The sequence below is a fragment of the Nerophis ophidion genome, linkage group LG11, assembly GCF_033978795.1.
Source record: "Nerophis ophidion isolate RoL-2023_Sa linkage group LG11, RoL_Noph_v1.0, whole genome shotgun sequence".
Lineage (NCBI taxonomy): Eukaryota > Metazoa > Chordata > Actinopteri > Syngnathiformes > Syngnathidae > Nerophis > Nerophis ophidion.
The window spans coordinates 27,311,797-27,339,330 of NC_084621.1; the positions used below are offsets into that span (position 1 = coordinate 27,311,797).

General features: G+C 42.2%; 1 protein-coding gene across 2 annotated transcripts in view; it reads right to left on the reverse strand.

Annotated features, from left to right (window-relative positions):
• The window catches only part of LOC133561875 (neurexophilin-1), a 175,115-nt gene that overhangs the window by 12,237 nt on the left and 135,344 nt on the right, over positions 1–27,534 (reverse strand). For both annotated transcript variants that reach the window (XM_061915497.1, XM_061915499.1), the window contains exon 5: positions 12,772–12,960. The gene's annotated coding sequence lies outside the window, so the exon portion shown is untranslated. The remainder of the gene's footprint in view (positions 1–12,771; positions 12,961–27,534) is intronic.

The following is a 27,534-nucleotide window of genomic DNA, read 5'->3' on the forward strand; positions in this document are numbered from 1 at the left end:
AAAGCATGAGAATGTTTGATATTTTGAACGTTATTTTTAACACTGTGATTACCAGCGGAATTATTCATTACTTATCCTGTTAAGCAATGTCAGCTCAGATTTACCTGAGAGCCAGATGCAGTCATCAAAAGAGCCACATCTGGCTCTAGAGCCATGGGTTCCCTACCCATGCTGTAACCCATGGGTGTCAGACTCTGGCCGGCGGGCCAAATTTGGCCCACCGTGTAAATTCATTTGGCCCTTGAGGTAATAGCAAATCAGGATTAGAGCTGGCCCGCCGGTATTATACAGCGGCGATGCCTCTGTAACACTGCATTCACCGCTGATACTCAAACTTGCCCACCCTCACGATTTTCCTGGGAGACTCCCAAACTTCAGTGCCCCTCCCGAAAATCTGCCGGGGCAACCATTCTTCCGAATTTCTTCCGATTTCCACCCGGACAACAATACTGGGGGAGTGCCTTAAAGGCACTGCCTTTAGCGTCCTCTACAACCTGTCGTCACGTCCGCTTTTCCGCCATACAAACAACGTGCCGGTCCAGTCACATAGAATATGCTGCTTTAACACACACAAGTGAATGCAATGCATACTTGATCAACAGCCATAAGGGTCACACTGAGGGTGGCCGTATAAACAACTTTAACACTTTTACAAATATGCGCCACACTGTGAAGCCACACCAAACAAGAATGACAAACACATTTCGGGAGAACATCCGCACCGTAGCACAACATAAACTCAACAGAAGAAATACCCAGAACCCATTGCAGCACTAACTCTTCCGGGACGCAACAATATACACCCGTGCTACCACCAAACCCCGCTCCCCCAATTTTTATTTAAATTTGATTTGATATGCCATTGATATTTTTTTAAATAATTATTATAATTTGAAACTCGATTTTGTATGTCACTATAAAGTTATATAAGCCTTGCTTGTTTAATATTCAATGCAAAACTTGTTTGGGTCCCTATTAAAAGGTTAATTTGTTCAACCTTGGCCCGCGGCTTTGTTCAGTTTTAAATTTTGGCCCACTCTGTATTTGAGTTTACACCCCTGCTGTATATTATAGGGCAGTGGTTCTTAACCTGGGTTCGATCGAACCCTAGGGGTTCGGTGAGTCGCCTCAGGGGTTCGGCGGAGGTCAAAACACACCCGACTCATCGTGTCAATAAAAGCTTCTCCCTATTGGCGTATCACGGAAACGGCATTGATTTGCAGGTGTGTAATTTGTTGTGAGTTTATGCAGTCTAGTGTGAGTTTAGTGTCGGTTTTGTTCTTTGAACGAGGTGATGTTCATGCACGGTTCATTTTGTGCACTAGTAATAAAACATGGTAACACTTGAGTATGGGGAACATATTCACCACTAATTATTGTTGCTTATTAACATGCAAATTAGTAACATATTGGCTCTTAACTAGTCATTATTAAGTACTTACTAATGCCTAATTCGGGCTTCACGGTGGCAGAGGGGTTAGTGCGTCTGCCTCACAATACGAAGGTCCTGCAGTCCTGGGTTCAATCCCAGGCTCGGGATCTTTCTGTGTGGAGTTTGCATGTTCTCCCCGTGAATGCGTGGGTTCCCTCTGGGTACTCCGGCTTCCTCCCACCTCCAAATACATGCACCTGGGGATAGGTTGATTGGCAACACTAAATTGGCCCTAGTGTGTGAATGTTGCCTGTCTATCTGTGTTGGCCCTGAGATGACCCTGGCGACTTGTCCAGGGTGTACCCCGCCTTCCGCCCGATTGTAGCTGAGATAGGCGCCAGCGCCCCCCGCGACCCCAAAATGGAATAAGTGGTAGAAAATGGATGGATGGATGGATGGATAATAACCAATTCGACAAGGCCTCATTATAACCCTAACCCTCTAACCCAGGGGTCCGGAACCTTTTTGGCTGAGAGAGCCATGAAAGTCAACTATTTTAAAATATATTTCTGTGAGAGCCATAATATTTTTTAACACTGAATACAACTAAATGCGTGCATTTTTAAATAACGCCAACTTTTTTTTCCAAGTCTTGTATTCTTTTTAAAAACATTGTTATATTGAATATAACCAATAATAAAATAAAATCCTTCCTACCATTATCGCGATTTCTTGAACAGGTGCGGTAGAAAACGGGTGGATGGATTAAAATGCATGAGAATGTTTTATATTTTGAACGTTATTTTTAACACTGTGATTACCAGCGGAATTATTCATTACTTATCGTGTTAAGCAATTCTAGCTAAGATTTATCTGAGAGCCAGATGCAGTCATCACAAGAGCCATAGTCCCTACCCCTGCTCTAACCCTAGATAGATAGATAGATAGATAGATAGATAGATAGTACTTTATTGATTCCTTCAGGAGAGTTCCTTCAGGAAAATTAAAAACTAAAACTAAAACTAAAAACCTAATCCTAACCCTAACCAAATAACTCCAAATTAAGTCTTTGTTACATAGAATATGTTCCCCTATAGTGTCCAACAACCTCTAAATTAAGTATTTGCTACTTAGATTATGTCCTCCATACTAAAGTGTTACCAAAAACACATAACATTGTCTTGAATTTGAAAAAAAAAATGTTTTATTTTTCACTAAGGGTTCGGTGAATGTGCTTATGAAACTAACGGGTTTCGGTACCTCCAACAAGGTTAAGAACCACTGTTATAGGGTGACAAAGATCCTCTATATGACATGAGTGCTCTACTGCTTTTAAAGACCCACTACAGCTAAAAACCAGAGTCAACGATCTTTTAAATGACAGAAGCACTCTGCTGCTTTTAAAGAAAAACTCTAAAAAAAAGTCAAAGATCCTTTAAATCAGTGTTTGGTTTGGTTTTTTTGTCATGAAAAGATTTAAATAATAAACGTGAATCCACTGTGTACTCACATGGACTTTTATTAGTACATTGCTTGTCTTTTAAAGGCCTACTGAAATGAGATTTTCTCATTCAAACGGGGATATCTATGTGTCATACTTGATCATTTGGCGATATTGCCATATTTTTGCTGAAAGGATTTAGTAGAGAACGTCGACGATGAAGTTCGCAACTTTTGGTCGCTAATAAAAAAAAATCCTCGCCTTTACCGGAAGTCGCAGACGATGACGTCACAAGGGTGAGGGCTCCTCACGTCCTCACACTGTTTTTAATGGGAGCCTCCAACAAAAAGAGCTATTCAGACCGAGAAAACGACAATTTCCCCAATTAATTTGAGCGAGGATGAAATATTTGTGGATGATATTGATAGCGAAGGACTAGAAAAAAAATAAAATAAATAAAATAAAGTAAATTGGGACAGATTCAGATGTTTTTAGACACACTTACTAGGATAATTCTGGGAAATCCCTTATCTTTTTATTGTGTTGCTAGTGTTTTAGTGAGTTAAATAGTACCTGATAGTCGGAGGGGTGTGTCCACGGGTGTCTTGAGGCCAGTGTCTGAGGGAAGTCGACGTCAGCTGCATGGACGGTGCTGATCTCCGGTAAGAGGTGACTTTTTACCACAATTTTCTAACAGAAAACTGCTGGTTGACATTTGGTCGGGATCCATGTTCGCTTGACCGCTCTAATCCATAGTAAAGTTTCACCTCTGGGAATTTTAAACAAGGAATCACCGTGTGTTTGTGTGGCTAAAGGCGAAAGCTTCCCAACTCCATCTTTCTACTTTGACTTCTCCATTATTAATTGAACATATTGCAAAAGATTCAGCAACACAGATGTCCAGAATACTGTTTAATTGCGCAATGAGAAGAGACGACTTTTAGCCGCAAATAGTGCTGCACTAATATTTCCTGACAGTCCGTGACGTCACGCGTACGCGTCATCGTTCCGCGATGTTTTCAACTAGAAACTCCGCGGGAAATTTAAAATTGCAATTTAGTAAACTAAAAAGGCCGTATTGGCATGTGTTGCAATGTTAATATTTCATCATTGATATATAAACTATCAGACTGCGTGGTGGGTAGTAGTGGGTTTCAGTAGGCCTTTAAATCAGTGGTCCCCAACCTTTTTGTAGCTGCGGACCGGTCAACGCTTGATAATTTGTCCCGCGGTCCAGCGGGGTGGGGTGGTGGTGGGCGATTCTTTTTTTTGTTTTGTCATGAACATAGTAAAATAATAAACGTGAATTCCCAATGTACTCATATGGACCTTAATTAGCACATCACGCCAACAACGTAACAAGTATAGATTTTTTTTTTGTCATGAAAAAATGTAAATAATAAACGTGAATCCACTGTGTACTCACATGGACCTTTATTGCACATTACTTGTCTTTTAAAGGCCTACTGAAAGGAGATTTTCTTATTTAAAGGGGGATAGCAGGTCCATTCTATGTGTCATACTTGATCATTTGGCGATATTGCCATATTTTTCTTCTTTTTTTTTTGTCATGAACAAAGTAAAATAATTTACCCATTAATTTGAGCGAGGATGAAAGATTCGTGGATGAGGATATTGAGAGTAAAGGACTAGAAAAAAAAAAGGCGATTGCAGATGTTATTGCACACATTTGCTATGATTATTCTGGAAAATCCCTTATCTGCCCATTATGTTAGTGTTTTAGTGAGATTATATAGTACCTAAAGTCGGTGGGGTGTGGCCACGGGTACGTGTGTTGACCCAGTGTCTCTGAGGCAAGTCACGCTGCTGGAAGTTCCGCCGATGTCGCCGGTAAAAGCAAACTTATTACCACAATTTCCTCACCGAAAACTGCTGGTTGACATTTGGTCGGGATCCATGTTCGCTTGACCGCTCTGATCCATAGTAAAGTTTCACCTCCGGGAATTTTAAACAACGAATCACCGTGTGTTTGTGTGGCTAAAAGCTAAAGCTTCCCAACTCCATCTTTCTACTTTGACTATCCATTATTAATTGAACAAATTGCAAAAGATTCAGCAACACAGATGTCCAGAATACTGTTTAATTACGCGATTAAAGCAGACTACTTATAGGTTGGATCGAGACGTCAAACGCACGCGTCATCATACCGCGACGTTTTCAACAGGACACTTCGCCGGAAATTTAAAATTGCAATTTAGTAAACTAAAAAGGCCGTATTGGCTTGTGTTGCAATGTTAATGTTTCATCATTGATATATAAACTATCAGACTGCGTGGTGGGTAGTAGTGGGTTTCAGTAGGCCTTTCATCCAGGGTGCTTGGTCTCTAAGTTGCGAAGCACTTTTGAAGGCTTCATTGCCTCATTAGAGAGCTGCTGGCCACATATTATGCAGAGCGGGCTCGGTGTGTGGGAATCACCTGTTGCGGTAAATCCATAGTTGAAGTACGACTCCTGGTATTGTCTGTTAAAAGCTTTCTTTTTGTTGGAAGTTGCAGGCTGTTCTTCTCTCTCTTCACTGTGCCTTTTCCCCCTTCACAAAGAAACTTTCTAAAGACGTCTGTTTTTTACTCATTTTCCTAGCTAGGTTAAATTTTGCCGCGCACGTGACCAAGATATAACTGAGAGAATCTGGTCATTTTTCAAAATAAAATACTAAAAAAAAAAAATAATCGCTCGATTACAAATAAAACAAAAATAACTAAATATTTCTTGTTCTTATTTGTCAAAGCTTAGTTTTTTTTCCTATTTTGGCAACTCCTTATTACACTGGATCAAGACGCTATATAATACAACTAGCTGTAGAATGATCAATAATGGATACATCTCAGGGACAATACCTCTATTAAGGGGTCTAAAACAAGGGTGCCCTGTGTCTCCATACTTATTTATTATTGCTATGGAAATATTGCCAATTAAAATTAGATTGAGTGGATTAGCAGCACGCACAATCATGTGTGTTTATTGACTGTATCCCTGCAGACTGTATTGATCTATATTAATATGTGAATGAGTGTAAATGGGGGAGGGAGGTTTTTTGGGTTGGTGCACTAATTGTAAGTGTATCTTGTTTTTTTTATGTTGATAAAAAAAATAAAATTAAAATAATTAATAAAAAAATATTCTGCAAAAACACTCGACAAAGATCATTTATATCACAGGAACACTGTTGTTATTAGGAACCTACTGCAAAAAACACTCGTCAAAGATCCTTATTTCAACAGGAGCTCTCTGCTGATTTAAAGGACAAACTCTAAAAAAACAGTCAAAGATCCTGTATATGACAAGAGCATTCTGCTGTTTAGGACCTGCTAAAACCCTATTCAACGATCTTCTATATGACAGGAGCTGCTTTTAAAGGTAAACTCTAAAAAATAATCAAAGATCCTTTACACGACAGGAGCATTCTGCTGCTTTTAAGGACACACTCTCAAAAACAGTCAAAGGTCTTTTATATGACAGGAGCACTCTGCTGCTTTTAAGGACAAACTCTCAAAAACAGTCAACGAACCTTTATATGACAGGACCACTCTGTTGCTTTTGAGGACAAACTCTCAACAAACAGCCCAAAACAGTCAAAAGTCCTCCATATGAGAGAAGCACTGTGCTGCTTTTAAGGATAAACTCTCAAACTGTCAAAAAGCAGTCAAATATCCTTTATATGACAGGAGCACTCTGTTTTTTGAGGGTTTGTCCTTAAAAGCAGCAAAGATCCTCTATGTGACAGAACCACTCTGCTGCTTTTAAAGGACAAACTCTCAAAAACAGTCAAAGATTTTTTTATATGACAGGATCACTCTGCTGCATTTGAAGGCCCACTACAGCTAAAGCCCTAGTCAAAGATCTTCTATATGAGAGGAGCACTCTGCTGTTTTTAAGGACCGACTGCAAAGATGCAAGTCAAAGATCCTTCACAGTCGTTACTCTGCTGTTATTAGGTGCATTTGACAACAATGCTACACAAAGATCCTGAATAATAGGAGTGCTCTGCTGCTTTTGAGGACAAACTGCAAAACCACTCATCAAAGATCCTTTATTTGATAGGACCACATTGCTGTTTTTATGGGAAAACAGCAACAAATCTCATCAAAGATCATTTATGTCACAGAAACACTGTTGTCATTAAGAACCTACTGTAAAAAAACACTTGTCAAAGATCCTTTATTCAATTGGAGCACTCTGCTGATTTTAAGGACAAACTCTCAAAAAAACAGTCAAAGATCCTCTATTTAACATGAGCACTCTGCTGCATTTAAAGACCCACTACTGCTAAAGCACTAGTCAAAGATCTTCTTTATGACAGGAGCTTATTTTAAAGGCAAACTCTCAAAAACAATAAAAAAACGCTTCATATGACAGGAGCACTGTGCGGTTTTTAAGGACAAACTCTCAAAAAACAGTCAAAGATCCTCTATATTACAGGAGCACTCTGCTGCTTTTGAGGAAAAACTGCAAAAACACTCGACAAAGATCCTTTATATCACAGGAACACTGTTGTTATTAAGGACCTACTGCAAAAAAAAAACACTTGTCAAAGATCCTTATTTCAACAGGAGCTCTCTGCTGATTTAAAGGACAAACTCTAAAAAAAACAGTCAAAGATCCTGTATATGACAAGAGCATTCTGCTGTTTAGGACCTGCTAAAACCCTAGTCAACGATCTTCTATATGACAGGAGCTGCTTTTAAAGGTAAACTCTCAAAAGTAATCAAAGATTCTTTTAAATGACAGGAGCATTCTCCTGCTTTTAAGGACAAACTCTCAAAAACAGTCAAAGGTCTTTTATATGACAGGAGCACTCTGCTGCTTTTAAGGACAAACTCTCAAAAAACAGACAAAGATCCTTTACATGACAGGAGCACTCTTCTGTTTTCAAAGACCTACTGCAAAGATGCTACCCAAAGATCCTTTACAATAGTTACTCTGCTGGTATTAAAGGCATATGACGACAACGCTACACAAAGATCCTTTATATAATTAATACGAGTGCTCTGCTGCTATTGATGACGTACTGCAAAACACACTCGTCAAAGATAATTTATTCACAGGAGCACTTTGCTACTTTTACGGACAAATTGCAAAAACACTCGTCAAAGATCCCTTACTTGACAGGAGCACAATGCTGTTTTTATGGTAAAACGGCAACAACACTCATCAAATATCCTTTATACGACAGGAGTATTCTGCTGTTTTCAAGAACCTATAGCAAAGATACAATTCAAAGATCCTTCACAGTCGTTACTATGCTGTTATCAGATGCATATGACGACAACGCTACACAAAGATCCTCTATATAATAGGAGTGCTCTGCTGCTTCTGAGGACAAACGTCAAAAACACTCATCAAAGATTCTTTATTTTGACAGGAGCACATTGCTGTTTTTATGGGAAAACGGCAACAAGTCTTGTCAACGATCCTTTATATCACAGAAATACTGTTTGTTAATCAGGACAAGCTGCAGAAAAACACTCGTCAAAGATCCTTTATCCAACAGGATCACTTTGCTGCTTTTATGGACACATTACAAAAACACTCGTCAAAGATCCTTTTTTATCGACAGGAACACTTTGCTGTTTTTATGGAAAAACGGCAACAGCACTCGTCAAAGATCCTAAAGCTGCAAGTAAAAGATCTTTCACAGCCGTTACTCTGCTGTTATTAGATGCATATGACGACGCTACACAAAGATCCTCTATATAATAAGAGTGCTCTGCTGCTTCGGAAGACAAACGGCAAAAACACTCGTCAAAGATCCTTTATTTGACAGGAGCACTATTGTTATTAAGGCCCTACAGCAAAAAACATTCGTCAGGAGCACTTTGTTTAGTTTTGTGCAGTAGGTCTTGCCGTTTTTCCATAAAAACAGCAATCAAAGATCCTTTAAATGACAGGAGCACTCTGCTGTTTTCAAGGACCTACTGCAAAGATGCTACTCAAAGACAGTAGTTACTCTGCTGTTATCAGGGGCTTGTGACCACAACAAAACACAAAGATCCTCTATATAATAAGAGTGCTCTGCTGCTTTTCAGGACCAACTGCAAATGCTACACAAAGATCCCTTATACCAGTGGTCCCCAACCACCGGGCCGTGGCCCGATTGGTACCGGGCCGCAGAAGAATTTTTTATTAAAAAAAAAATATATATATATATATTTTTTTATAATTAAATCAACATAAAAAACACAATATACACTTACAATTAGTGCACCAACCACAAAAACCTCCCCTTTACATGACAAAAACGTCCCTTTTTCATGACAAAGAAGAAAGAAAAAAAAAGATTAAAAAAAAGGACACCCCCCTCATAACCCCAACCCCCCCGGGCCGCGGGACAAATTATTAAGCGTTGACCAGGCCGCGGATACAAAAAGGTTGGGGACCACTGCCTTATACGATAGGACTACTCGGGTGCTTTAGAGGACAAATTGCGAAAACACTGGTCAAATATCCTTTATTCAACCGTAATCCTTTTGCCGCTTTTACAGAAACATTGCGAAAACACTCGTCAAAAATCCTTTACTCGACAGGAACACTTTGCTGTTTTTATGGAAAAACGGAAATAAGTCTCATCAAAGATCGTTTATATCACAGAAAAAGTGTTGTTATTAAGGACCTACTGCAAAAAACACTTATCAAAGATCCTTTACTCAACAGGAACACTGCTGCTTTTAAAGACTTACTGCTAAAACCGTAGTCAAAAATATGACAGGCGCACTTTGCTGCTTTTACGGACAAATTGCGAAAACACTCATCAAAGATCCTTTACTCAACACTTTGCTGTTTTTATGGAAAAACGGAAACAAGTCTCGTCAAAGATCCTTTACACACAGAAACAGTGCTGGTATTAAGGACCTACTGCAAAAAACACTTATTAAAGATCCTTTATTCAACAGGAATACTGCTGCTTTTAAGGACTTACTGCTAAAACCGTAGTCAAAAATATGACAGGCGCACTTTGCTGCTTTTACGGACAAATTGCGAAAACCCCCGTCAAAGATCCATTACTCGACAGGAAATCTTTGCTGTTTGTATGGAAAAACGGCAACAAAAGTCTCGTCAAAGATCCTTTATATCACAGAAACACTGTTGTTATTAAGGACCTAATTAAAAAAACTCTTATCAAAGATCCTTTATTCAACAGGAATACTGTTGCTTATAAGGACTTACTGCTAAAACCGTAGTTAAACATATGACAGGCGCACTTTGCTGCTTTTACGGACAAATTGCGAAAACACTCGTCAAAGATCCTTTACTCGACAGGAACACTTTGCTGTTTGTATGGAAAAACGGAAACAAGTCTCGTCAAAGATCCTTTATATCACAGAAACACTGTTGTTATTAAGGACCTACTGCAAAAAATACTTATCAAAGATCCTTTATTCAACAGGAATGATGCTGCTTATACGGACTTACTGCTAAAACCGTAAACAAAAATATGACAGGCGCACTTTGCTGCTTTTATGGACAAATTGCGAAAACACTCGTCAAAGATCCTTTACTCGACAGGAACACTTTGCTGATTGTATGGAAAAACGGAAACAAGTCTCGTCAAAGATCCTTTATATCACAGAAAAACTGTTGTTATTAAGGACCTACTGCAAAAAATACTTATCAAAGATCCTTTATTCAACAGGAATGATGCTGCTTATACGGACTTACTGCTAAAACCGTAAACAAAAATATGACAGGCGCACTTTGCTGCTTTTACGGACAAATTGCGAAAACACTCGTCAAAGATCCTTCACTCGACAGGAACACTTTGCTGTTTTTAGGAAAACACGGAAACAAGTCTCGTCAAAGATCCTTTACACACAGAAACAGTGTTGGTATTAAGGACCTACTGCAAAAAATACTTATCAAAGATCCTTAATTCAACAGGAACACTGCTGCTTTTAAGGACTTACTGCTAAAACCGTAATCAAAAATATTACAGGGGCACTTTGCTGCTTTTACGGACAAATTGCGAAAAAACTCGTCAAAGATTCTTCACTCGACAGGAACACTTTGCTGTTTTTATGGAAAAACGGCAACAAGTATTGTCAAAGATTCTTTATATCACAGAAACACTGTTGTTTTTAAGGAACTAGTACAAAAAACTCTTATCAAAGATCCTTTGTTCAACAGAAATACTGCTGCTTTTAAGGACCTACTGCTAAAACCGTAGTCAAAAATATGACAGGCGCACTTTGCTGCTTTTACGGACAAATTGCGAAAACCCTCGTCAAAGATCCTTTACTCGACAGAAACACTTTGCTGTTTTTAGGGAAAACAGCAATCGTCAAAGATCGTTTGTGTAACAAGGGTGTTCCACTGTTTTCAAGAACCTATCGCAAAGATCATATACACCAGGGGTCACCAACGCGGTGCCCGCGGGCACTCGGTAGCCCGTAAGGAGCAGATGAGTTCTAAAAATAGCTTAAATAGCAGCACTTATCAGTGAGCTGCCTCTATTTTTTACATTTTATTTATTTACTAGCAAGCTGGTCTCGCTTTGCTCGACATTTTTAATTCTAAGAGAGACAAAACTCAAAGAAAATTTGAAAATCCAAGAAAATATTTTAAAAACTTGTCTTCACTTGTTTAAATAAATTCATTTATTTTTTTACTTTGCTTCTTATAACTTTCAGAAAGACAATTTTAGAGAAAAAATACAACCTTAAAAATGATTTTAGGATTTTTAAACACATATACATTTTTACCTTTTAAATTCCTTCCTCTTCTTTCCTGACAATTCAAATCAATGTTCAAGTATTTTTTTTAATTTATTGTAAAGAATAATAAATACATTTTAGTTCAATTCCTCATTTTAGCTTCTGTTTTTTTGACGAAGAATATTTGTGAAATATTTCTTCAAACTTATTATGATTAAAATAAAAAAAAAATGTTCTGGCAAATCTAGAAACTCTGTAGAATCAAATTTAAATCTTATTTCAAAGTCTTTTGAATTTCTTTTAACATTTTTGTTCTGGAAAATCTAGAAGAAGTAACGATTTGTTTTTTGTTAGAAATATAGCCTGGTCCAATTTGTTATATATTCTAACAAAGTGCAGATTAGATTTTAACCTATTTAAAACATGTCATCAAAATTCTAAAATTAATATTAATCAGGAAAAATTACTCTTGATGTTCCATAAATTATTTTTTTTATTTTTTCAAAAAGATTTGAATTAGCTAGTTTTTCTCTTCATTTTTTTCGGGTGAATTTTGAATTTTAAAGAGTCGAAATTGAAGATAAACTATGTTTCAAAATTTAATTTTCATTTTTTTCGTGTTTTCTCCTCTTTTAAATCGTTCAATTAACTGTATATTTTTCATCATTTATTCTCTACAAAAAACCTTCCGTAAAAGGAAAAAAAATGTACGACGCATTGATAGACAGAAATACGCATTTTATATTTTATATATATATATATATATATATATATATATACATATATATATAAAAAGGTAAATTATTTAAGTGTGTATCAAACTGGTAGCCCTTCGCATTAATCAGTAACCAAGAAGTAGCTCTTGGTTTCAAAAAGGTTGGTGACCCCTGATATACAGTCATCAACAGTAGCCCTCATCAAAGATCCTCTATTGCAGTGGTCCCCAACCACCGGGCCGTGGCCCGATTGGTACAGGGCCGCAGAAGAATTTTTTATTCATTTTTATAAATAAAAAAATAAATAAGAAAAAGTTTTTTTTTAATTAAATCAACATAAAAAACACAATATACACTTACAATTAGTGCACCAACCACAAAAACCTCCCTTTTTCATGACAAAAACGTCCCTTTTTCATGACAAAGGAAAAAAATAAAAAAATAAAAATGGATTCTACAACCCCCCCCCCGGGCCGCGGGACAAATTATTAAGTGTTGACGGGTCCGCGGATACAAAAAGGTTCGGGACCACTGCTCTATAAGACAGTTTTTAGAAGCCCTGATGGTACTGACCTTTCTCTGCTGTTTCTCCCCGCCCAGTGGGATGCCAATGAAAGCGCCGCCTGAAATCTGCCTAGCAACAGGAGTGTCCATGTTAGCATGTTGTTGTTATTGAGGGCGGGTGCAGAAAACCAGGCACCAAGACGATTAGTGGTGCGAGTGGACAGGATTGGAGGTTGTCTCTGTGGGAGATGACCACTGCTGTGGGAGATAAATAGCAAAGTGAAAAAGTTGTAAAAAAAAAAAAAAAAAAAAAAGATTAGAAGCTTCAGGCCATGTGATGAAGTGCTCCTCTGGAACTTTTCACCCTTTGCACTTTCTGGGCCTCATTCCACGGATTTGGCGACCTCGCCGAGAGCGCCATCGACTTCCTGTTGACACCCGCATCGACGCCGCTTCACCGCACCAAACGGGGTCGCGTGACCGACGGCGTGCCTCGCACTCCTCCACCAAAAACGCCGTTCGCCCTCCTTTCCCTATCTCTCCCTGGCCAGTAAGTTGCCGGAACACGTTAGGATCCTCGGTGCCCGCTCATCACTGTTTGAAGATTACGCCGCTCGGAGACATCCTCGCTGGGCATGCAGGCAGCTTAGAGGCCCAAATCCGTAATCCCTTACCCTTCATGGGAATTCTCCATGCATTTCAGCGCGCTGAAATACGGCGCCGCTGCAGCAGCCTCTCACGCTCGGAGAACTATTAGGGCCCGGGGCGGAGATAGATGGACGACACGTCCCGATGAATGTGGAGGCAGTTAAATTTCAAAGTAACTCCTATGGCCGCCGCTCAGAAATCCTATTGGCGAGCAGACGGCCTTTATTTTTCTTATTTATCATCACGGCGCGCAGGAACGGATGTCGGGGCAGAATTCTTCCTACCGTTCGACGATTGTGCGGGAAACAACAAATGTGATGGAAAACTAACTACCTTATTTTCCGGACCATAGGGCAAACCGGATTATAAAGCGCACTGCCGAAGAATTCTCTATTTTTGATCTTTTTTCGTATACAGTCACGATCATTCATTCATTCATTTTCTACCGCTTATCCTTTTGGGGTCGCGGGGGGCGCTGGTTCCTATCTCAGCTACAATCGGGCGGAAGTTGGGGTACACCCTGGACAAGTCGCCACCTCATCACAGGGCCAACACAGATAGACAGACAACATTCACAATCACATTTACACACTAGAGCCAATTTAGTGTTGCCAATCAACTTATCCCCAGGTGCATGTCTTTGGAAGTGGGAGGAAGCGGAAGTACCCGGAGGGAACCCACGCATTCACGGGGAGAACATGCAAACTCCACACAGAAAGATCCCGAGCCCGGGATTGAACCCAAGACTGCAGGACACTTGTAAAGAACATAATTTCATGGCTGTCTTGAGTTTCCAATCATTTCTACAAACCCCGTTTCCATTTGAGTTGGGAAATTGTGTTAGAGGTAAAAAAAAAAAAAAATACAATGATTTGCACATCCTTTTCAAACCATATTCAATTGAATGCACTACAAAGACAAGATATTTGATGTTCAAACGCAAACTTTTTTTTTCTTTTTTGGCAAATAAAAATTAATTTAGAATTTCATGGCTGCAACACGTGCCAAAGTACTTGGGAAAGGGCATGTTCACCACTGTGTTACATCACCTTCTTTTTTAACAACACTCAATAAACATTTGGAACTTGAGTAAACTGTCACGCCTGTAATTCTGATTTTATGTTTGATCATGTTGTGTTTTCTTTTTGGACTCTTGTTCCGTTTTTTCACTTCCTGTTTTTTTTTGTTACCATTGCTACTCATTAGTTTCCACCTGTTTCCCCTAGTCACGCCCCGATCATCAGCCTCTCACACCTGTTTCTAGTTACCACGGCCACTATTTATGTCACTTGCTTTCTGTTTATCGTTCTGGGATTTTTGCATTCTACCTCATGCCTTCACGCACCCTCGATTACCTTGCTATCCATGCCCCTTGTACCGGTCACAGTCAGTGTTTTTGTTTTAGTTATTCATAGTTCTGCCACAGTGCAAGTTTAAGTTTAGTTAATTGTCTTTCATGCCATCGAGCCGTTGTTTTGTTTTCCAGTTTGTATTTTTGTAGCCAAGATTTGTACCTCTTTGTGAGCGCCCTTAGTTTGTTTATTTTTGTATTTAGTATTCCAAATAAACAACCATGTACTCACAGTCACGTCTTGCTCGTCCCGTATTCTCCTTGCATCGAAGAAGCAAAAATAACCACAGTTCAGGCTTGACAAAAACTAATTGTTGAAGTTTTGAAAGTGGAATTCTTTCCCATTCTTGTTTTATGTAGAGTCGTTCAACAGTCCGGGGTCTCCGCTGTCGTATTTTACGCTTCATAATGTGCCACACATTTTCGATGGGAGACATGTCTGGACTGCAGGCGGGCCAGGAAATTACACGCACTCTTTTTTTTACGAAGCCACGCTGGTGTAACACGTGCTGAATGTGGCTTGGCATTGTCTTGTTGAAATAAGTAGGGGCGTCCATGAAAAAGACGGCGCTTAGATGGCAGCATATGTTGTTCCAAAACCTGTATGTACCTTTCAGCATTAATGGTGCCTTCACAGATGTGTAAGTTACCCATGCCTTGGGCACTAATGCAACCCCATACCATCACAGATGTTAGCTTTTAAAATTTTGCGTCGATAACAGTCTGGATGGTTCCCTTTGGTCCGGATGACACGATGTTGAATATTTCCAAAAACAGTTTGAAATGTGGACTCGTCAGACCACAGAACACTTTTCCACTTTGCATCAGTCCATCTTAGATGATCTCGGGCCCAGAAAAGCCAGTGGAGTTTCTGGATGTTGTTGATAAATGGCTTTCGCTTTGCATAGTAGAGCTTTAACTTGCACCTACAGATGTAGCGACGAACTGTAGTTATTGAGAGTGGTTTTCTTAAGTGTTCAGAAACTATCACCTGCTGCTGGAAGAAAATTGGTCAGGATGATCAATAGTCAACCGACAACCACCAGGAAGCAGGTATTCAATGAATTGAAAGCTGCTGGAACACAGGTGTCTCCACAATCACACGTGTTTTGCATCGACTTAGACTGAGAGGCTACCATGCAAGATGGAAGCCTTTGCTCCAGAAGCGACACCTTAAGGCTCATCACATGGACAAAGATAAGACCTTCTGGAGCAAAGTTATGTGGTCAGATGAAACAAAAATTGAGCTGTTTGGCCACAATACCCAGCAATATGTTTGGAGGAGTAAAGGATGAGGCATTTAATCCCAGGAACACCAGGCCTACTGTCAAACATGGTGGTGGTAGTATTTGATCTGGGCCGGTTTTGCTGCCAATGGAACTGGTGCTTTAGAGAGAGTAAATGGGACAATGAAAAAGGAGGATTACCTCCAAATTCTTCAGGACAACCTAAAATCATCAGGGGGTTGGGCCTTGGGCGCAGTTGGGTGTTCCACCAGGACAATGAAAATACTCGCAAAATCCTGGAGATTCTACTATGGAGGTTAACTTGTGTCTTTATTACAAAAGGTTTTTTGGACACTGAATTTATGTAACTGAATTCTTTGCGTTAAAATCATACTTGCCAACCCTCCCAGATTTTCCGGGAGACTCCCGAAATTCAGCGCCTCTCCCGAAAACCTCCTGAAAGAAATTTTCTCCCGGAATTCAGCCGGAGCTGGAGGCCACGCCCCCTCCAGCTCCATGCGGACCCTGAGTGGGGACAGCCTGTTTTCACGTCCGCTTTCCCACTATATAAACAGCTTGACTGCCCGATCACGTTACAACATCTACGGATTAAAAAAAAAAACTGCACACACAAGGAGACAAAGCAAAAGAACAAGGCGACGCCGTCTTTAATAGAGTGATCTATGTTGTCTGTTATGGGGTTGCTTTTTGATTGGCCAACGATTTACGTGGTGTTGTGCACCTGACGGCAAGTTTGTTCTGAAGCCCACAGTAAAGAGACCTAACTTCATCACCTCGCCTGGTTATTGACTCCAACCCAATATATTACACCGTCGACGAGCAAAATTATTAAATACGTTTGCAAGTTCCAAAACGAATGGAAACAAGAATTTCAGTTTATCCAGGAGAGTTCGAAGGGGAAGGGTATGTTGCCTGTAATTTTTGTAAAAGAGACTTCTCCATTGAACACGGTGTCCGAACGGATATACCCAGTCATGAATGGTCAGCGAAGCACAAAGCGTCCGCTCTGCAGCATCGTTCACAACCCAGTATTAAGGGACACCTCGCAAAATGGAGACCCGATGGTGTAACTTATGCTGAGACAAAGATGGCTATGCTGATAGCTGGAAGCAACATCCCGTTCTCATTTGAGGATATCTACAACAAATCCGTGAAGTATATGTCCCGGATTTAGAAATCACTCGCCTGTACGCAAATGGCAGAACAAAGGTTACTCAAATAGTGAAAGGCAAGTGTTGTTGTTGTTTTTTTAGTAACCAGCAAGCACAGTACAGTTAGTATAACAACTGTGTTTTTATTGCTGTGTATTTGATAGCTGCCATCTGAAATTCAAGTATTTATTTTATTTATATAAAATAAATTAAATATATATAGCTAGAATTTACTGAAAGTCAAGTATTTCACACACACACGTATACATATACATATACATATATATATATATACATATATATATATATATATATATATATATATATATATATATATATATATATATATATATATATATATATATATATCCTCTCTGAGCTGCTACCTTACCGTGGTAGAGAAGTTTGCGTGTCCCAATGATCCTAGGAGCTATGTTGTCTGGGGGCTTTCATGCCCCCTGGTAGGGTCTCCCAAGACAAACACGTCCTAGGTGAGTGATCAGACAAAGAGCAGCTCAAAGACTTCTATGGAATTACAACAAAAGGAACTCAGATTTCCCTTGCCCGGACGCGGGTCACCGGGGCCCCGCTCTGGAGCCAGGCCCGGAGTTGGGGCACGATGGCGAGCGCCTCGTGGCCGGGCCTGTCACCATGCCCGAAGAGGCAACGTGGGTTATCCCTCCAATGGGCTCACCACTCATAGGAGGGGCCAAAGAGGTCGGGTGCATTGTGAGCTGGGCGACAGCCGAAGGCAGGGCACTTGGCGGTCCGATCCTCGGCCACAGAAGCTAGCTCTTGGGACGTGGAACGTCACCTCACTGGGGGGGGGAAGAGCCTGAGCTAGTGCGCGAGGTAGAGAAGTTCCGGCTGGATAAAGTCGGACTCACCTCGACGCACAGCAAGGGCTCTGGAACCAGTTCTCTCGAAAGGGACTAGACTCTCTCCCACTCTGGCGTTGCCGGCAGTGAGAGGCGACGGGCTGGGGTGGCAATTCTCGTTGCTCCCCGGCTCAAAGCCTGCACGTTGGAGTTCAACCCAGTGGACGAGAGGGTGGCTTCCCTCCGCCTTCGGGTCGGGGGACGGGTCCTGACTGTTGTTTGTGCTTACGCACCAAACAGCAGTTCAGAGTACCCACCCTTTTTAGATACACTCGAAGGAGTACTGGAAAGTGCTCCCCTGGGTGATTCCCTTGTCTTACTGGGGGACTTCAACGCTCATGTTGGCAACGACAGTGAAACCTGGAGAGGCGTGATTGGGAAGAATGGTCGTCCAGATCTAAACCCAAGTGGTGTTTTGTTATTGGACTTTTGTGCTCGTCACGGATTGTCCATAACAAACACCATGTTCAAACATAAGGGTGTCCATATGTGCACTTGGCACCAGGACACCCTAGGCCGCAGTTCCATGATCGACTTTGTAGTTGTGTCAACGGATTTGCGGCCTCATGTTTTGGACACTCGGGTGAAGAGAGGGGCGGAGCTTTCTACCGATCACCACCTGGTGGTGAGTTGGCTGCGATGGTGGGGGAAGATGCCGGACAGACCTCGCAGGTCTAAGCGCATTGTGAGGGTCTGCTGGGAACGTCTGGCAGAGTCTCCTGTCAGAGAAAGTTTCAATTCACACCTCCGGGAGAACTTTGAACATGTCACGAGGGAGGTGCGGGACATTGAGTCTGAGTGGACCATGTTCCGAACCTCTATTGTCGAGGCAGCTGATTGGAGCTGTGGCCGCAAGGTTGTTGGTGCCTGTCGTGGCGGTAATCCCAGAACCCGTTGGTGGACACCAGCAGTGAGGGATGCCGTCAAGCTGAAGAAGGAGTCCTATCGGGTTCTTTTGGCTCATAGGACTCCGGAGGCAGTGAACGGGTACCGACGGGCCAAGCGGTGTGCAGCTTTAGCGGTCGCGGAAGCAAAAACTCGGACATGGGAAGAGTTCGAGGAAGCCATGGAAAACGACTTCCGGACGGCTTCGAAGCGATTCTGGACCACCATATGCCGCCTCAGGAAGGGGAGGCAGTGCACTATCAACACCGTGTATGGTGCGGATGGTGTTCTGCTGACTTCGACTGCGGATGTTGTGGATCGGTGGAAGGAATACATTGAAGACGTCCTCAATCCCACCAACACATATTCCTTTGCGGAAGCGGTGCCTGGGGAATCTGTGGTGGGTTCTCCTATTTCTGGGGATGAGGTTGCTGAGGTAGTCAAAAAGCTCCTCGGCAGCAAGGCCCCGGGGGTGGATGAGACCCGCCCGGAGTTCCTTAAGGCTCTGGATGCTGTGGGGCTGTCTTGGTTGACAAGACTCTGCAGCATCGCGTGGACATCGGGGGAGGTACCTCTGGATTGGCAGACCGGGGTGGTGGTCCCTCTCTTTAAGAAGGGGGACCGGAGGGTGTGTTCCAACTATCGTGGGATCACACTCCTCAGCCTTCCCGGTAAGGTTTATTCAGGTGTACTGGAGAGGAGGCTACGCCGGATAGTCGAACCTCAGATCCAGGAGGAACAGTGTGGTTTTCGTCCTGGTCGTGGAACTGTGGACCAGCTCTATACTCTCGGCAGGGTTCTTGAGGGTGCATGGGAGTTTGCCCAACCAGTCTACATGTGGTTTGTGGACTTGGAGAAGGCATTTGACCGTGTCCCTCGGGAAGTCCTGTGGGGAATGCTCAGAGAGTATGGGGTACCGGACTGTCTTATTGTGGCGGTCCGCTCCCTGTATGATCAGTGTCAGAGCTTGGTCCGCATTGCTGGCAGTAAGTCGGACACGTTTCCAGTGAGGGTTGGACTCCGCCAAGGCTGTCCTTTGTCACCGATTGTGTTCATAACTTTTATGGACAGAATTTCTAGGCTCAGCCAAGGCGTTGAGGGGTTCCGGTTTGGTGGCCACGGGATTGGGTCTCTGCTTTTTGCAGATGATGTGGTCCTGATGGCTTCATCTGGCCGGGATCTTCAGCTCTCGCTGGATCGGTTCGCAGCCGAGTGTGAAGCGACCGGAATGAGAATCAGCACCTCCAAGTCCGAGTCCATGGTTCTCCGCCGGAAAAGGGTGGAGTTCCATCTCTGGGTTGGGGAGGATACCCTGCCCCAAGTGGAGGAGTTCAAGTACCTAGGAGTCTTGTTCACAAGTGGGGGAAGAGTGGATTGTGAGATCGAGAGGCGGATCGGTGCGGCGTCTTCAGTAATGCGAACGTTGTATCGATCCGTTGTGGGGAAGAAGGAGCTGAGCCGGAAGGCAAAGCTCTCAATTTACCGATCGATCTACGTTCCCATCCTCACCTATGGTCATGAGCTTTGGGTCATGACCGAAAGGATAATATCACGGGTACAAGCGGCCGAAATGAGTTTCCTCCGCCGGGTGGCGGGGCTCTCCCTTAGAGATAGGGTGAGAAGCTCTGCCATCCGGGAGGAACTCAAAGTAAAGCCGCTGCTCCTCCACATCGAGAGGAGCCAGATGAGGTGGCTCGGGCATCTGGTCAGGATGCCACCCGAACGCCTCCCTAGGGAGGTGTTTAGGGCACGTCAAGTCGGTAGGAGGCCACGGGGAAGACCCAGGACACGTTGGGAAGACTATATCTCCCGGCTGGCCTGGGAACGCCTCTCGGGATCCCCCGGGAAGAGCTAGACGAAGTAGCTGGTGAGAGGGAAGTCTGGGCTTCCCTGCTTAGGCTGTTGCCCCCGCGACCCGACCTGACCACGCCTTTTTCCCACCCCCCACACCCCCTGAAATCGGAGGTCTCAAGGTTGGCAAGTATAGTTAAAATAGACATAGTAATGATAAAAAAGGTCATAGAAGAAAATTCAGAACCTCTGACATATCAGACACCTATCATTTCCCAGAAAAAATGAAAATTGCGAGAGTCATACCAATTTATAAGAATGGAGACATACACCAGTCTACCAACCTGTTTCTTTACTTTCACAATTGTCCAAAATCAATCAGTCAACCAATATATATATATATATATATATATATATATATATATATATATATATATATATATATATATAGTCCTAAATCACAAGTGCCTCAAAGAGCTGCACAAGCCCCAAAAACATCCTAGGTTCAGAGCCCACAAAAGGGCAAGGAAAAACTCATGACCCAGTGGGATGTCAATGTGGATGACTATGAGAAACCTTGGGGAGGACTACAGATGTGGGTGACCCACCCCCTCCCCCTTCCCCTCTAAGGGGACCGGATGCAATGGACGTCGAGTGGGTCTAGCATACAATCGTGAAAGTCCAGTCCGTTGTGGATCCAACATAATAGTGAAAGTCCCGTCCATGGTGGGTCCAGCAGGAAATCACGGAAAAACTATTCAATAACCGATTAGATAAATGTATCAACAAAAGTGTAACGCTCGTGGAGAACCGATATGGATTCTGAGCAAATATCTCATCATAGATAATTAATTAATTAAACAAAATAAAAGACAAAATTACCAAACACAATAGATGGTAAACAATATGCGGCCTTAGTAAAGCATCTGATACGATTAGCCATGATATTTTAATACAAAAAATTGAACGATATGGCATCAGAGGTTTGGTCTTCAACTGGGTAAGAAGCTACTTAACCAACAGGAAATCAAATGTGAAGATGGGTGAAAATATGTCAACACAGCTAGATATATATCTTGTGGTATACCCCAGGGATCAATACCGGGACCAAGATTGTTTAATCTTTATATAAACGACATTTGTAAATTTACAAAGGACTTAAAGTAATTTTATTTGCAGACGACACAAGTGATTTCTGTTCAGGAGAGAACACACAGAAGATAAAGCCCCGCGACCCAAGCCCGTATAAGCGGTAGAAGATGGATGGATGGATTATTACACAGAGAAAAAGTTGTATACACATGTGTTATACATCAGTTTCATAGTAATAACAGTTGTAAAGTGGCTTGGGCATTTTATGAGGACGCCTTGGTGCCGCCATTTTGAGACCATAATGCATGGTGAATGTAATGCAGTTGTTGTACTGAAGTGGGAATGGCAAACTTCCTGTTGGTTTTAGTTGGGAGCGGTCAGTGTATGAAATATAGGTCTCAGTGAGACCTATATTGAGCTTTTCAATATACCTATATTGAGGTATATTGAGGTTTTTGTTTCATGACAGGCCTACAGTTTTGTCTGAGCAGAAAGCCGCCATTTTGTGACAACAGCAGCAGCGCAATGGTTCTTTGCGAGCTCATAAAATCCAAACCGGGGTAGTAAGTAGTAATTAAAACTCTTTCAATCTCTCTTCTGTGCTTATTTGAAGCCGAAACGACAAACGGCCTCAGAGGAGATAATGTTTGAAAAAAAGCGACATTTTTTAGCCAACTTTTGTATTGAAGTGGGAATAGCAAACTTCCTGTTGATTTTAGCTCGGGGGTGTCAGTGGATAAAATATAGGTCTAACTGAGAGCTACGTAGTGGATTTTGTTTCATGTTTCTACAACGTCTCTACGGGAAGTTGCATACAGTTTTGTCTGTGTTTTCTTCATAAGGGGCGCTAGAGCGCAATTTTGAGTTTTGAGTTCTACTGGAAGTTTCAGACAGTTTTCACTGTGTTTTCTTCCTAGGAGGCGCTGGAGCGCAATTTCGAGTTTTGGGGTTCGGTTTTTTGATTAGATTGCAATTTTCGGCAGTCCTGATGTGCGTGTCTAATTTGGTGAGTTTTGAAGCATGTTAAGGGGGTCAGATTACAGCTCAAAGAGGTGGCGGTATAATAATAAAGAATAATAATTATAATAATAATAATAATAATAAAACCTTAGAAATTCAATAGGGTCCTCTGTCCCAAAGGGACATCGGTCCCTAATAACAGAATAAATGAATTAATTAAAAAGATGGTTTGACAAAAACAGACTATCCTTGGATCTCAGTTAAAGTAAAATAATGCTATTTGGTAACAGTAGAAAAGAGCATCATACACGAATACAAATAGACAGAGTAGATATCGAAAGGGTAAAATAAACTCGATTTTCGGGAGTATTAATAGATGATAAAATGAACTGGAAATGTCTTATAAAAATCTACAGTATAAGGTGGCAAGAAACATTTCAATAATGAACAAAGCAAAATACGTCCCGGGCCAAAAATCACATCATATTCTCTACTGCTCGCTAGTGTTACATATCTGAGATATTGTGTAGAAATATGGGAAAATAATTTACAAATGTGCACTTCATTTATTAACCATGTCACAAAAAAGATCAATTAGACTGACACTTAATGTTGGATATAGAGAACATACAAACCCTTTATTTATTGAGTCAAAAATATTGAAGTTCGATAATTTGGTAAAATTGCAAAAAAAAACGCTAAAATGATGTACAGAGCAAACTATCACCTGCTACCCAAGAATGTACGACAATTCTTCTGAACTAAAGAGGAAAAATATAACCTTAGAGGAAAATCTAATTTAAACATTTGTATGCACGTACAACACTAAAAACCTTTAGACTATCTGTGTGTGGAATTAAATTATGGAATGGATTAAGTAAAGAAGTGAAACAATGTACTGATATGATCCGGTTTAAGAGGTTGTTCAAATTAATAGTGCTTACAAAGTGCAAAGAACAAGAATTATGAGACACAATTTCAACCTTATTGAAAATGCGATATTCGTTATCTCAGTATGTTTATAATGACTCACTTATTATCTATTATAAAAACTGCTGTATTAACCATTCACGGATGTCATTGTGCTGCAAAAAGAAGTCAGTAAATGAACGTACAGTGGGGCAAAAAAGTATTTAGTCAGCCACTGATTGTGCAAGTTGTCCCACTTAAAATTATGACAGAGGTCTGTAATTTTCATCATAGGTACACTTCAACTGTGAGAGACAGAATGTGAGAGAATGAATCTCATGATACATGGCCCCATTCACTCTTTCCTTAACACGGATCAATCGTCCTGTCCCTTTAGCAGAAAAACAGCCCCAAAGCATGATGTTTCCACCCCCATGCTTCACAGTAGGTTTGGTGTTCTTGGGATACAACTCAGTATTCTTCTTCCTCCAAACACGACGAGTTGAGTTTATACCAAAAAGTTCTATTTTGGTTTCATCTGACCACATGACATTCTCTCAATCCTCTGCTCTATCATCCATGTATCCATTTTGGTATAAACTCAACTCGTCGTGTTTGGAGGAAGAAGAATACTGAGTTGCATCCCAAGAACACCAAACCTACTGTGAAGCATGGGGGTGGAAACATCATGCTTTGGGGCTGTTTTTCTGCTAAGGGGACAGGACGATTGATCCGTGTTAAGGAAAGAATGAATGGGGTCATGTATCGTGAGGTTTTGAGCCAAAACCTCCTTCCATCACTGAAAGCTTTGAATGGTTGACCAAATACTTATTTTCCACCGTAATTTACAAATAAATTCTTTAAAATTCCTACAACGTGAATTCCTGGATTTTTTTTCACATTCTGTCTCTCAGATGTAAGTGTACCTATGATGAAAATTACAGACCTCTGTCATCATTTTAAGTGGGAGAACTTGCACAATCGGTGGCTGACTAAATGCTTTTTTGCCCCTCTGTATGTATTTGTAAACACTCTGAAGTGGGAAAAAGTGGTTAGTGTCCGCCCTGAGATCGGTAGGTTGGGAGTTCAAACCCCGACCGAGTCATACCAAAGACTATAAAAACGGGACCCATTACCTCCCTGCTTGGCACTCAGCATCAAGGGTTGGAATGGTGGGTTAAAGTACCACAAATGATTCCCGGGCGCGGCACCACTGCTGCCCACTGCTCCCCTAACTTCCCAGGGAGTGAACAAGGGGATGGGTCAAATGCACAGGACAAATTTAGCCACACCTAGTGTGTGTGTGACAATCATTGGTACTTTAAATTTAACTTTAAACCGGGTAGGATTAAATAAGCTTTGCTTCTTCCAACTCCTTTTCGGAAATGATGATGAAATGATGTGGAACTATGTTGGTGTATTATGCTGTAAGTGTGTTCTTGTTTGAAATGAACTAAAGAAAGAAAGAAAAGAAAGAACATTTTGCGAACTGATTTTTTTTTTTTAACATGATTTATGCCTGAACGATGCATATACGTACATATCTTCTTTTCTATCTTTTTTACTATTTATATTACCAAATTATTGTGTATGCACCTTAGGGGATCTGCTCCAATTTTGTTGTTATTTGAACCCGTTCACTGCAATAATCACAATAAAACTCTTTTCTATTTGTGCTTGCAATTTTATTTAATCTAATTTGTGAGCAACATGTGTGTGTTTTAAAATTGATAGTAAAATATTTCAGTGCAGAAATCTAAAGTGGCTGGTTCTGAAACAAGGTCCAATACTCTGTCCAAGACAGAGGGGGAAATTGTGGGGATAAGAGGGATATTGGACAACGAGACAAAAACAACAGCAAACACAACAATAACAACAACAATAGAACAACACCAGCACATACGATATGTACAAATGATCACTGGAGCACTACAAATACCAATACAAATAGCGCTATTGATAATGAACAATACCAATAATTTTGTTACGCTTGTGTGGCATTGTAATGCCGGATTCGGTCCTCCGTGGATGCGTCAGCAAGAACACAGCAAAAAGGTAAGAACTAAGGGATTTATTAAACAAAAGGAGCTATGAACAAAAATACTGATACAAATAGAAAAGGCAAATAAAAGCGCTAGCATGGAAAGCTAGGACAAACAAACCGAAGCACAAGGGCACCAAAAGGAAATACAAAACAACTAGCGTGAAAGCTAGGAATAAAAATAAAGCTTAGCGTGAGAGCTAGCGAAAACGAGAGTGAGAGACAAGTCGTAAACAGATGTATGTGAACAAAACTAAGATCCGACAATCAGTGAACAGAAAACGCTGGCTTATAAACAGGTGGTGATTAGTAAAGACAGGTGTGCTGGAAAAGAGAGTAGCAGCTGAAACTAATGAGTGACCATGGAAACGAACGAAACAGGAACTGATATAAAAATGGAACAAAAATAACAATACGGTGATGATCCGACCATCGGATCACAACAGTATCCCCCCCCAAAAGAGACAGATACCAGATGTCCAAAAAAAAAAATACAACAAAGAATGCAAAGAAAAACTAGAACCCCCTCCCCACAACAAGAAAATCCGCAGAAGAAGGGAGGGCGGAGGGTCACCAGGTCGCGTGTCCCCGAATCCACCGAGGAATAGCAATGTGGCGGCGGCGGATGGAACGCCGCTGCCGAAAAAGTTTTGGCGGCCGACCTTGAAAAGGCCACATCAGTGGCCGCCTTGCAGGATGAGGTGCACGGCGAGGCGGACGACCTCGCAGAGGCCACACCTGTGGCAGACGTGGAGGAGGCTTGGCAGCAGCAGACGAAGGTGCGGGGGCTGCAGCCGAAGCAGGTGCAGAGGCCGGCGGAGGAGCAGGCGCAGGCTTCAGCCGAGGAGCAGGCGCAGAGGCCGGCGGAGGAGCAGGCGCAGGCTTCAGCCGAGGAGCAGGCGCAGGCTTCAGCCGAGGAGCAGGCGCTGGCTTCAGCCGAGGAGCAGGCGCTGGCTTCAGCCGAGGAGCAGGCGCTGGCTTCAGCCGAGGAGCAGGCGCTGGCTTCAGCCGAGGAGCAGGCGCTGGCTTCAGCCGAGGAGGAGGCGTTGGCTTCAGCCGAGGAGGAGGCGTTGGCTTCAGCCGAGGAGGAGGCGTTGGCTGTAGCCGAGGTGCAGGTGCTGCAGCCGAAGAAGGCGGCGTCGTGGAGTATGGCGTAGTCGTCGCCGTCGTGGAGGTCGGCGTAGTCGTCGCCGTCGTGGAAGAAGGCGTAGTAGTCGGCGTCGTGGAAGAAGGCGTAGTAGTCGGCGTGGAAACCGCAGTTGTCGACGCAGGTGTTGGAGTGGGTTCCAACTTAAGAGCTGGTGCGAACTCCAGCTTTGGAGCTGGTGCTGGAGTGGGCTCCAGCTCTGGAGCTGGTGATAGAGTGTGCTCCAGCTTTGGAGCTAATGCTGGACTGGGTTCCAGCTTTAAGGCTGGTGCTGGAGTGGGTTCCAGCTTAGGAACAGGTGCTGGTGCGAGGACCAGGAAAGAGTCGATTGCTGGCGTGAGAACCAGACTAGGATTCGGTGCTGGTGTGTGAACCAGGCGAGAGACCGAAGCTGGTGTGGGAACAAGGTTAGGAACCTCTTCTGGTGTGAAAACCAGGCGAGAGTCTACTTTTGGTGTAAAAACCAGGTTAGGGACAGTGCCGAACATCGGTGGTGGAGGACGTGCTGGAGGTAATGACCTCGCAAGTCTGAACACCGGTGGAGGAGGTCTACTTGGTCGTTGTGATTTGACCGGGGGAAACACAGGTGGAGGAGGTCTACAAGGCCGTTGAGACTTGGCCGGGGGAAAAACAGGTGGAGGAGGTCTACAAGGCCGTTGAGACTTGGCCGGGGGAAACACAGGTGGAGGAGGTCTACAAGGCCGTTGAGACTTGGCCGGGGGAAACACAGGT